Here is a 12,390-nt window from a genome sequence, read left to right as displayed (position 1 = left end):
TTGTCGCGATTAGGAATTGTAAATATAAGTGATAAATGCGTTTTGTAGCCGTTAGAGGGCGCGTGGAAATCCAGGGGTACTCAACCTTTTATCTTGTCGCTCATTTTTGTATCACTTTTAAATTATTTATCACCAATAAAATTGTAATTGTTTGGACGTTTCTGCCACACTAAAACACATACTTTTAGATGATAATATAAGGTAAAGGTTGTGTACCCCTGGATTCATTTGGTTGACCTTTAAGCGCCGCGTTGCATTGACTTGTAAAAAAAGACATATTTTTGAACGACACTCGAGGTAGGATTTTTCACTTGTAATACTCATTTTTTTGTGATTTTTTTTTAGTTTATTTTGTTATAAAACGAAAGTATTCTTGCCATTAAATTATTGACAACGATTATATGTTTAAAGATATTTTTGTGGCCTATTGTGATTGTGCAATATTTTTCTAGTTTCTAAGCGAATTGTTTGGTTTATTTTTTGAACTGGCACAAACTGGCACACCGATTTTCTATGTAAGTATACAATTATTTAATCTGTAGTATATAGCTCGAATATAGCTAATGGTAACACATGTTTTATATCGAATGCCTTGCCACATAAACTGCAGTTTTTTTATTTGGCGCTGTTAAGTTTATTTTTCATATAAAACTGATCTGAGGTATTTGATTTCAGTTTAGCCACTAGATGGCGCTGTATTAAATTTAAATTTCAGTTTAGCCACGAGATGGCGCTGTATTAAATTTAAATTAAATTGTTTTATGATTGACTACTAAAACAGAAACAACGTAAGAAATGTTTGGATAATTTCTTAATTTAATTTATAAAGTGCCATTATTTTATTTATATTAAATTATATGAAGAGCCAAGATTTATCAATTTTTCTAGGCCTTTTGATTTAAATCCTAATGGTACTAAATTAAAAATTGTACAAATCGTTGAATGCACAATTATTTGTCGTATAGCTCATCTTGAATATTTTTTATGGAGTTTCATTTTATAAAAATATGTAAGAAAATGTTTTTACCGGATTTTATTACTTAAAATTTGAACTTAGTTAATAATGTAGACATTTTTGTATCTTATTAAATTACTGGATTCAGATATGAAGAGTATAAAAGCTTTTTCAATACATATTGTTAATTTTTGATACTAGAAATAGCTAATTGTTATTTGTATTCGGTATAATTAGTTTTAAAACAGCTGGACTAAAGCATATTTGCTTTTAGTATTACAGACGTTTAGCTTACTGTCAGTCGAACTGATCATTTGAAACTTCTATAGGCAAAAAATAACTTTCAATTGAACTGGTTAGTTCTTTTGTTTATCCACGCAGTTTTAATTGATCAGTTCGACTGTACAGTTTAAATTGTCAGTTCGAACTGAACGTTAGTTTTATACTCCTCATATTTGAATGAAAATTCAATATTCTCATATTTGTGTATGTTTCTGTACAAAATGTTTTGGCAAGGTAAATTCAATTTTTTTTGTAATTTGACATCTGTGTCGAAGTTTAGTTTTGTATTTTGTAGCAAAAACGCTTATTTTCGTGTTAGTTAACGAGGATGCATGTCGTATTAAATAAGAAATAAAATGATTTAAATTTGATTTGTGTTTGTTTTTAAAATTTCACACTTCCAACCTTCATTTTTTACACTGTTCCAAATTTTATAAACTACTAGCGCGACTCCGTTCGCGTACAATAAAACGAAACAAGTGAATAGCCTATGTGTTCTTCTAGACTATCCTCTACATCTATGCCAAATTTCATCGAAATCCGTTCAGCTGTTTTGACTACAAACTCCAACAAACATCCATCCATCTAAACTTTCACATTTATACGAGGATGAATCAAAAAATTCTTGGAATCAATATTAAAAAATGCAAAGATTTAAATAATAATATTTTATTTTTCGACATAATCTCCCTCCAATGCAATGCATTTAGAATAACGCGTTTCTAACTTCCTTATTCCTTTTGAAAAAAAATTTTTTTTTTTACTCGAAAAAGTCCTCTACGGCAGCTATAACCGCGTCATTATCGTGAAATTTTGTTCCACGAATTTCCTCTTTTAATTTTGGAAATAAGTGAAAATCACCTGGGGCTAAGTCCGGAGAATATGGTGGGTGGTCAAGGAGATTGAAGCCAGCACAGCGGATTGCGTTGAGCGCAACTTCCGATCGATGAGCAGGAGCGTTATCTTGGAGGAACAACACGCCCAACGACAGTTTTCCACGACGTTTTTCTTTAATCGCTTCACGCACTTTCGGGATTAAATTTGCATAATAGGGTCCAGTAATCGTCTGGCCTTTTGGCATGTAATCAATAAAAAAGGATTCCTTTACTATCCCAGAACACAGAGGCCATAACTTTGCCAGCGGTAGGAGCAACTCGAAATTTCTTGATGGATGGAGAGGATGGCCATTTCCAAGACATGCTTTATCTTTTAGTTTCAGGATCAAAATGGTGGACCCACGTTTCATCCATGGTGACAAGACGACGGCAAAAATTATCCGAATCACGCTGGAACATTTCGAGATTACGCTTGGAAATTTCCAAACGTCGCCTTTTGTTTTCGTCGGTTAACATTCGTGGCACCCATCTTGCAGACACTTTTTTGAACCCCAGTGAATCAATTAAAATGGATTGAACGCTACCAAAAGATATCTTTAGGATCTCAGCTATATGTGTTATAGTCATTCTTCTGTCTTCCGAAACCAGATTCTCAACCTTTTTGACATTTTCTTCTGTAACGGAGGTTGAAGGCCGCCCAGAACGCGGGTCATCTTTACAGCTTGATCTACCTCTTTTAAATTCAGCCACCCAGTACACAACCGTAGAATAGGGTACAGCATCACCCCCTAATGTCTGCTGAATATCCAAAAAAATTTCCTTCGTAGACATTTTTTTCAAACTGAGATATTTTATCACCGCACGTAACTCACTTTTATCCACAATTTTGACTTTTTAGCAACTCGTTGCACAAAAAAAATTATTACATGCGAACGAACTGACAAAAACAAGTGACAGTGTGCATAAATATAGTGTGATAGACACTCTTTAATTTGAATATCGAACTTGATCCAAAAAGATTTCATATATATGCACTTCTAAGAACTTTTTGATTCACCCTCGTAATATTAGTATGATGGTTAATAAAAACAATAAGAGCGGGCTCTATGCCCGTTTGACTAAACTATCGCACAACTGTTATGCGATTGTCGATTGTTTCGCAGCCTCAACTGTTTAGTTGCAGAAATAAAAATCGTAGTGTGCGCATCTCCATACAAGCTCATAGGAATCAGTGTGACTAATTATTTAAACGATAGTTTAGTCCAAGGTGCACACCTATTAGGTATTTTAAATCATAATTATTTTAACACATTTAGGCCTTCAATTAAACCTAGGTATAGTATTTTTTCCGCTGGTTCTCAGTTGACACTTCGAAAGATCTATAAAACATTTCAAAAATAAGATCTACCTTGAAATCAACGGCGGATTCAAGGGGGGGGGGGGGGTCATGCCCCCCTGAGCTGGTTGGTCAAAAGCTTCACAAAATATATTTACATATTTCGTCAAACTCTTGACATGACCACGTCTATGTGTCTCCCCCCTGGCACCAAAGCTGGATCCACCCTTGCTTTAAATGATGTTAATATGCTGGCAATCAATGTGTAAATGATCTTTTAGGGTAGCAGTGACCGTGTTAAGCTGTTAAAAATAGTTGAAAGAAGCTCTCAATTCAATTCTCTGACGTCAGCTGGTCTAAAACTGTCTCAAAGAGAGCTCGCTTGAAGGATGAGTTTTTCTCGGAATTATACGATTATGTCGACGTCAAAGGTTACCACGTATCGTTTTCCACTCGATCTAAAAGCGAAATCAAAGAGATTCATAAAAATATACGTCAACTTAAACATGGTCTAAGTCCTCTTTGTATATTTTAAAGGTTAGTTCTAAACTGGAATACGTTATACGTCATAAGTAATTCCGTACCCACGGGCGTTTTTATTACGCGCGTTAAAATAGTAGATAAGTAGTTCTATGTATCTGTTCGTACGTACAGCGCTTTTAAAACGCTACTCTATCTGGTAGATATTGAGTACTGTGTGAAACGAAATAAGATTTTAAAACGTTTGTTTAAGAGAGGGCGTTAGCTCTAGCGTAAATCCATTTCTTCTATTTCAACGTTTTTTAACGCACGTTATAAAAACGCCTGTACGATTTGGGGTTTCAAAGTTTAAGCGTCAGTCCATATGAAAGGTTAGAGAACTTGTACGGTATACTTGTACAGTTTGTGTGATACAAGTTACAGTCTTACAACTTAAAAGCGAAGTGCCTGAGGCGCCCCGCACGTCGTCGCAAGAGGGAGTTACAGGAAGTAGGCAGTCGCAGCGTCGCAGCCATCGCCGGGTCATTTCCGGTGCTATCTTGTGCGCCCTTTTGCTTTTATAATTTTAACAAAGATGTAGTTTACAAGGAAGTGATTCGATGATATTATACTACAAATATTTAGTTAACATTTGTTAAGGTAAAGTCATTTATCTGGTATTAAAACGTAAATTATAACATTTAACTATAAGAAACTTTACTCTCGTATTGTAAGGTACGTTCTCTACGCCCATGAGGATAAAATATCTGGAGGATGTCCTGCCTTAAGGTTAACAAGAAACTTACTATGTAGATAGTAAATATGACGCATCTAGATCATAAGCATCTTTGTTCTGACATTGACAGTGTAGGGTCTTGCCTTAGTGCAGATGGAAGATTTAATTTGTCCGAGGAGATTGTATTGTAAAATGGAAACGTTGCTTGTCTGCGTGATAAATTTACATTTATAAAATGTATTCCACTCATTTAAATAGTGAAAATGGTGATCGAAGCTTGGAACCTAAAACACATTCATCATCCTCATCACCCTTCTTATCCTACTCCCGTAGAGACGGCACAACAGGTTTTTGTCCTCCAAATAACTCTATTATACGTCATCTCAGTTAAAAAACATTAATATAGCTTTTATTTTATAAGATATTCTCAGCTTTTAGAGCGCGCGCACACCTTTGTCTCGCTTTGATTCCTATGACCTTACGAGTATTTAGAAATACACTAGTTACTCGATTTTTAGTTGTGCAACTAAAAAGTTGAATTGGCTGCGACACAATCGACAATCGCAGAACAAATGAGATAGCTTAGTTAAAGATGTGAGCTCTTACTTAATCTTTATACACTTAGGGTGAGTTGCACCATATCGCCGGTTACCGTTAAAGTTAAAATTATTTGTAACAGTAATATTTGGAATAACCTTAAAATTTACTAAGGATGAGTTACATTAACTAACTATAAACCTTAACCAGCACATTCCCGATGGTTACGTCTTCGGATGTTCATGATATTCGCTACACCAGTTTTGCGCTGGTCAAAATGACGTCATATTTGACACTAATCATAACCGCCCGATTTTGGGCGGTTATAGTTAGCGTTACGGTTAGTGTCAGTTCGGTAGTGTCAACTGTCACAAGCTCTTATCTTCAAAAGCACAAATAATGGAAAAAGTAATGGAAAACGAAAATCTCTACTATTATCCTATACGTAATCCAGAAGAATAAAGTCTTGCGTGCTCGGAAATAATGGATTTCCAAGATGGAACTCGAAATTTGGCCAAACATTCAGTTTGGACAAATTTCGAGTGTCTAAGGCCATAGCAACAGCGCTTGTCCCTTTCTCTTATTTAAAAAAATGTCCTCCATAAAAGGACAATTTATAATATGCATTGACAGGACAATTTATAATATGGAAAATAAATAAGATGCATTTATATTTGTATAATTTTATTGCTTCATTTTTGCTACATATTTGAGTAGTAAAGTAAATACAGTTTCAATAATGGCCCAAACTAGTTTATTTTCACAAGAGTTTGCCATTTTCTCCATCTTCGTGGGCAAAAAGTTTATTTCACTATAAAATACCATGCGTATGATACATAAATATAATCGGCGAAACATGTATTTCCAAACATTTCAATTTACGTAAATGTCATTCTTGACACCAACTTGACACTTTAGTGACATTCAGGTTTAAATGTTTCCATTGTAAAAACGAAAAACACATAAAACCTCTGTGAGAATATGTTTTTGCACTTGTAACCCTATTATAACTTTTACGATAACCAGCGATTTGATGCAACTCACCCTTATATGACTTTGTCAAATAACTTTGTAATTCAACTAAATTACACAAACGGTTTAAAATCTAAATTTAAAAAATTTTACTTCGTCAGACCATGTCCAATCGATGTCCGCACAAGCCTATCCTAAGAGTAACCTTATTACTAACATATCTTAAAACCTAGTTTAGTGTAAGATATCTGTATGTTGGTCATGACGTCGCAGATTTGATATGGGAGTAAGCATTCCCTGAACGCAGTCTACACAAATGTGATGCAACGGGATTAGTTTCCTACTATAATGGAAATCCAGTGAGGACATGTAAATACAAATACATCTTAGCTAACAACTGTAGTGAAGTTTAATTTGTTTAAGTAACAATTAACATGTAACTGCAATAGACCGACGTATAGGAAATAGTAATTCATTGGGTACTTGCATTTTTATGTTTAGATTTTTTTAATATTTGACGCATATATATAAAATTAAATTTATTGTAACCTCTCATCTTTCAATCGATACATAAATAATTACTAAGCTTTTTAAGCAAACATTTACAAAGAATTTAAAATCTTAAAACCATAGAATTTCCATCTCGAACGGGAAAGTGACGGAATGACATTTCCATTGTAATTTCCTTTGTGAAAAGACCTTGAACTTGTACTTAAGTTGTAGATAATACACGTGAATTGTAATCAAGTTACAGTTTCTACTTCAAGAAATAAACCGCAAAAACATTGAAATAAAACGCAATAAATGTCATACTAATATTATAAATGCGAAAGTTTAGATGGATGTTTGTTAGAGTTTGTAGCCTAAACAGCTGAAGGGATCTCGATGAAATCTGACATAGATGTTAAGGATAGTCGGAAGAACACATAGGCTACTCAATTTTTTTTTTTTTTTTTTAATTTCACGCGAATGTAGTCGCTGGTGAAACCCAGTTATTTATAAATGTGACAATAAATCCATTTCTATTGCAAGATATATTGAAAAAAAAAACTTCCTTTGACAGATAAACAATGATTAATAGTCAAAGCTGACAGAAATTCCCTGAGGATTATTAACTAAATGAAAGACCATCATCAAGTAATTCCGTGAAATGTTTTTATTTCGTCTTTTGTTTTTACACTCATACCATAGGGAATAAGTTGTTTTGTGAAATGCGACATCTATCGCCTAAACCGAAACATTTTACGTATATAAATATTATAATAATTCGGTTAATACAACGCTTCCTTTGTTTACTCTTCTTTTAGAGCGAATACCTTTGATTTAATCATCGCACAACTGTTTAGTCGCGCTTTGATTCTTATCTATACTATTATATTAAAGCGTAAACACACACTTCTTTGTTGCTAAAGATGTCAGCAATTACGGCATATTTTTGAATAATTCTTTTTTTAATAAAAAACCTTACACTTGCGTCACGCTTTAGGCTACATATTTTCACGGCATTAAACTTAGGGGGTAAATGTTTTGGATAAAAACCTTAATGTGGAAAAGAGACCATAAGGTGCTGCAAACATCAAGAAAGCAAGGTTGCCATGGTTTGTCAGCGTCATGTCATTTTGACATTTGCAATTGATAATTTGACACATGTAAACAGTAAAATAAAATTTTCATAATTTTTTGCGGATGAAATCGCAGGGAAACAGCTAGTGAGCTTATAAAGAATTGTATACACTACTCGATTTAGTTGTCCAAATAAATAGTCGAATTGTCTGCGAAACAATCGACAATCGCACAACAGTTGTGGGATAGTTTAGTCAAAGGTGTGCGTACGCTCTTGTTCTTAATTTAATTTAACTATTAAAGAAAATCTACAAGCTTTTCTAAGCTTAGTAGTAACAAGAAAAGGTTGCATTCTTATGAGGTCATTTTACTGTAACCAAGTCCACTAAGTTTACCATTAGATGGGGAATTAACTGTTAAGTTGGTAGTTACCTTAAGCTTATTCTAAGTTACCATGTAATTATGGCACCAGTAATGCAAGATACAGTTCATTGCATAGGATAGTGTATATCGTTGGATTAAGTTAAACCTTTTTTTATGTTAATTTGTATTAAGAAACGTATATTGAGCTTGTATTTGTATTTGTATTTATATAGAGGTGCACACTAGACGATTTTTAATTGTGCGACTAAACAGTTGAATGGGCTGCGAAACAATCGACAAGCGCACAACCGTTAGATCCGAGTTTAGTAAAAGGTGTGCGTCCGCTCTAAATATTAATAATCCTGTAGATCTGGTAATGCGTAAAAATATATTTGGCATAAAAAATGAAAGACATTACCTTAATGGAAGATTACATACATCAATAAACTTAGCGATAAGTCGCTTAAGTAGAAGATACCAAAGTAAAAGCGGTCAGATTTACTTAAAATATGTATGTTATTAACGTTTCAGGCGCTTAAAGGTAAGTCTATGCAAAGATCAACCATATTATAAAAAATATGCTTTCCACACACAAGTTAAATTATATTTAAAGTACTAGGTTAGGCCCACGACTCCGTCCGCGTGGAATTAAAAAAAGAACAAGTAGCCTATGTGTTCTTCCAGACTATCCTCTACATTTATACCATTTAAACTTTCGCATTTATAATATCAGTCCCTTTCTCTTTACCACCCTTTTTTATAAGGAGAGGATGGAAAGAGGAAGTGGATTTGACAGAGGAGGTTATACATAGGAAGGGGAAATATCCTCTTTATGTGCATCTCCTCTGTCGGATAAGGGTAGGAAACGCATCTGCAATTGCGGATGTCTATTGGCAGCGGTCGCTTCGCCATTTTGGCGGATTCTGGTGGTCGCTTGCTCGTTTGCCTGATGATGAATAAAAAGTATTTTCTAATTGCAACTACATTTCCTGATTCCCAGTTAAAAGTTTCCATAAATAGTTAAACAGATTTTCTTGAGGTAATTCTGTATTTTAGAATGCGTTTACGTAGTCAGCGCGCCTCTTACAATAAATAAAACTCTTGTTACGCCGCCTTCCTTCCATTATTCCTTATGTCCCGCATCCTACGGGAATGGTGTACCACAGAAGGGAAACAAATCTAAGTATTTTCGTAAAATAATAATATTACTTTCATCTTTTCCTTCTCTTCTTTCAAACACCTTAAATAGATTGTGCCCGGTTTAGCGAATACCTTATAAGGACTGTAAAAACTAGTTTCCGCCCGCGATTCCGTCTATGTGGAAATAAAAAAAAGTAATTAGCCTATGTATTTTTCCCGATTATGTTCTACATCTATGCCATATTTCATCGATATCTGTTTAGTAGTTTAGGCTATAAACTCTAACAAACATCCATCTAAACATTCCCATTTATAATATTATTAAGGTTTGAGAAAAAAGATAACATTATTTCTATAAGAAATGGTTAACATATTCAAGTGTAGTATTAACAAGAACTAGTTAATGATTTGGAAATAATTTTATATAGACTAGCTTTCGCCCGCGACTCCGTCCGTGTGGAAAAAAACACAAAAGTATGTAGCCTATGTGTTCTAGACTATACTCTACATCTATGCCAAATTTGATTGAGATCCGTTCAGCCATTTAGGCTACAAACTCTTACAAACATCCATCCATCTAAACTTTCATATTTATAACATTAGTATGATTGTTACATATTGTTGAATGTCGTCCAACAAAACGTTCCCTCAGTTATCGGTCTGGGATCAGATTCTTATATTTTATACCGCGTAATGTTATCCTTGATATCGCCTCAAGAATTAACATTATCTACATTTTGTTATGACCCAAACGTTTTAGGTAACCTCATATTACAATATTTTACATTTTTATTTTAGTTTTTCCGTTTAAAAGCGAATTTTCAAATATTAATTTTATTAATATTAATAAAATTATATAGCGCTTTCCTTACTTGTAAATAATAACTGAACATCCGTATAATATTTATTGAAAATTAAGGAATTATCAATAACTGATTACGTGAAATATAACATGGCAATATTAACGTTTCGATAGAGTTGTCCAATTTCATAAAATATACTATCGATAAATCATTTTCTGTTACAAATGTAAGAAAATTATTCAGACATTCATATTTTACTGATATCTCGTCTCTTTGATAGATGGAATATTTAATTAAACTAAAATATATTCTTTACATATATTTGTTACATTTTATTGTGTAAAAAATCATAATTCACATACATAGTCTTTGCATAAATAAAGCAATTTGTATATCCACAAGGATGTAAGTAATTGAAACAAGAAGTGTTTATAAATAATTGTAGTTACACGATGCCACGTGTATCTGGATTATTACTGCAATAAAGAAATCTATGTAAAATCTATATAAAAAAAATATTACCATTTATCGATGTTTATTGTATCGATAAAATAAACATCACTATATGCAAGTTAGTGAGGGGCTGATTTATATCGGCGTAAACTCAAACGTCATAAACGCAATAATGATAGCGGCACATCAAACGATAATGAATTCTCATAACATTTTTATTATTCAATTCCCTTTATATGATGACATATTGCTGGTACCAATACTATGAGAAAGCTCCAAAATTGATAACCAATATATCCGAAACTTTGGATTTGTTAGGTTAGGTTAGCCTTTCCCATTAAATTGTAAATTGTCAGATAACAATCCAACGTGTAAAATGTGATGAAATATCTGTTTATTACGTTACCTTATCTGACAGTGACGTCATTTTTGAGCTATCTGAGCCTCTATCAGCCAGTCGAGGGACAATTCTTTAATCTTACTATTATAAATGCGTAAGTTTAGATTGATGTTGGAGTTTGTAGCCAAAATTGAACGGATCTCGATGAAATTTGACATAAATGTAGAGAATATTCTGGAAGAACACACAGGCTACTATTTTTTTAAAATTCCATGGTGTCGGACGCGCGAGAGAAATCTGGTACATGTAATATTATTTTCTACGTAACTCGAGAATAAGGCGAAAAGAACAAAGATTACAATTTGGGATAGCAAATTTAACTGCAGCTTACTAAAAAGATAATAATTCAATAAAATGCCTTTTAATGGTTTAATAAATTGATGTAATTGTAAATAAATACACAAGTTTATAAAATAATAACAACTTTATTTTAGAACGAAAATATTTACAATACGTAATTTGTACATCAAACACGAAACAGTATTTACAAATTAGTGATTATTTGATAAACTAGCTATAAAGATGTATATCTAGAAAATTAGGATTTAGTTAAGTCTTTACTTAAATAATATTGAAGATACATTCATATTTTTTTGTTAAAACTCTAACAATTTTATAATAACATTCATTCGTGTACAAATTATTACAATTAAGTACAAAATAGTACAGAAAATTCATATAATTTTATATATCACAATTATATTCGAAAACCAGAAATGCTCGAAGCTAACTTATTCTTTTAATATTCAGTTTATGAAAATATTTCTTAATCAATTTCTAACTAACTGCCATTTTAATCTCATCTTAGTCGAAGTGAGAAATTTTGTGATATCATAATTCATAAAGCGCATATTTGTTTCTCTTAGAATATTATTAAAAAGCAGTAAAAAAAGCCACTGTTCTCATTAGAACTTACTATTTTTAATAATTTTCCATCATTGTGCATATTTTGACAAAAAGATGCAATATTATAGTTTAGTGTCAATGTTATTGAAAAAAAGGACTTTCACACAGAATTTGCAATTATAATACAACGAGATAATGTGAAGAAGTATCGGTTATTTCGGAACTTCTGTATTTAAATCTGATAGTTTTTCAGATTCAGATTTAGAGATTCAAGTTCAATAAATCTGTACAGTGTGCAGTTTCGCGTGTTTGTGGCGGAATCAACGAAAAATTTGCAAAGGAATAACTACCTGAGCTTGCAATACTGTGAATGTCACACAGCTATGAAAACTTACTCTAATTAGGCATACAATGTACGTAAGATGCGGGTTTCTTACCGATTGGGTTGTTTTAGCTTCAGTTGCATATGTTGAATTTTTCTCTACCTTACCGCTTCAGTCTGCCCGTGGACATGTCGAATGCAACTCTGCCGAAATATCGGGAGGTAAAACAACCCAATCGTAGTAAGAAACCCGTATCTTACGAATATTTCGACAGGCGAAAGACTATTTGTTTTAACCGACATTTTAGGCGATATTGACTTATATATTCAGAATTAGCGAATTTTAAATATGAAACAAATAATGAAGTAATCAGCTTTATAGTTATT

This window comes from Papilio polytes, unplaced genomic scaffold (genome assembly GCF_000836215.1).
Source record: "Papilio polytes unplaced genomic scaffold, Ppol_1.0 DF824150.1, whole genome shotgun sequence".
Taxonomy (NCBI): domain Eukaryota; kingdom Metazoa; phylum Arthropoda; class Insecta; order Lepidoptera; family Papilionidae; genus Papilio; species Papilio polytes.
This window is presented reverse-complemented; position numbering follows the sequence as displayed.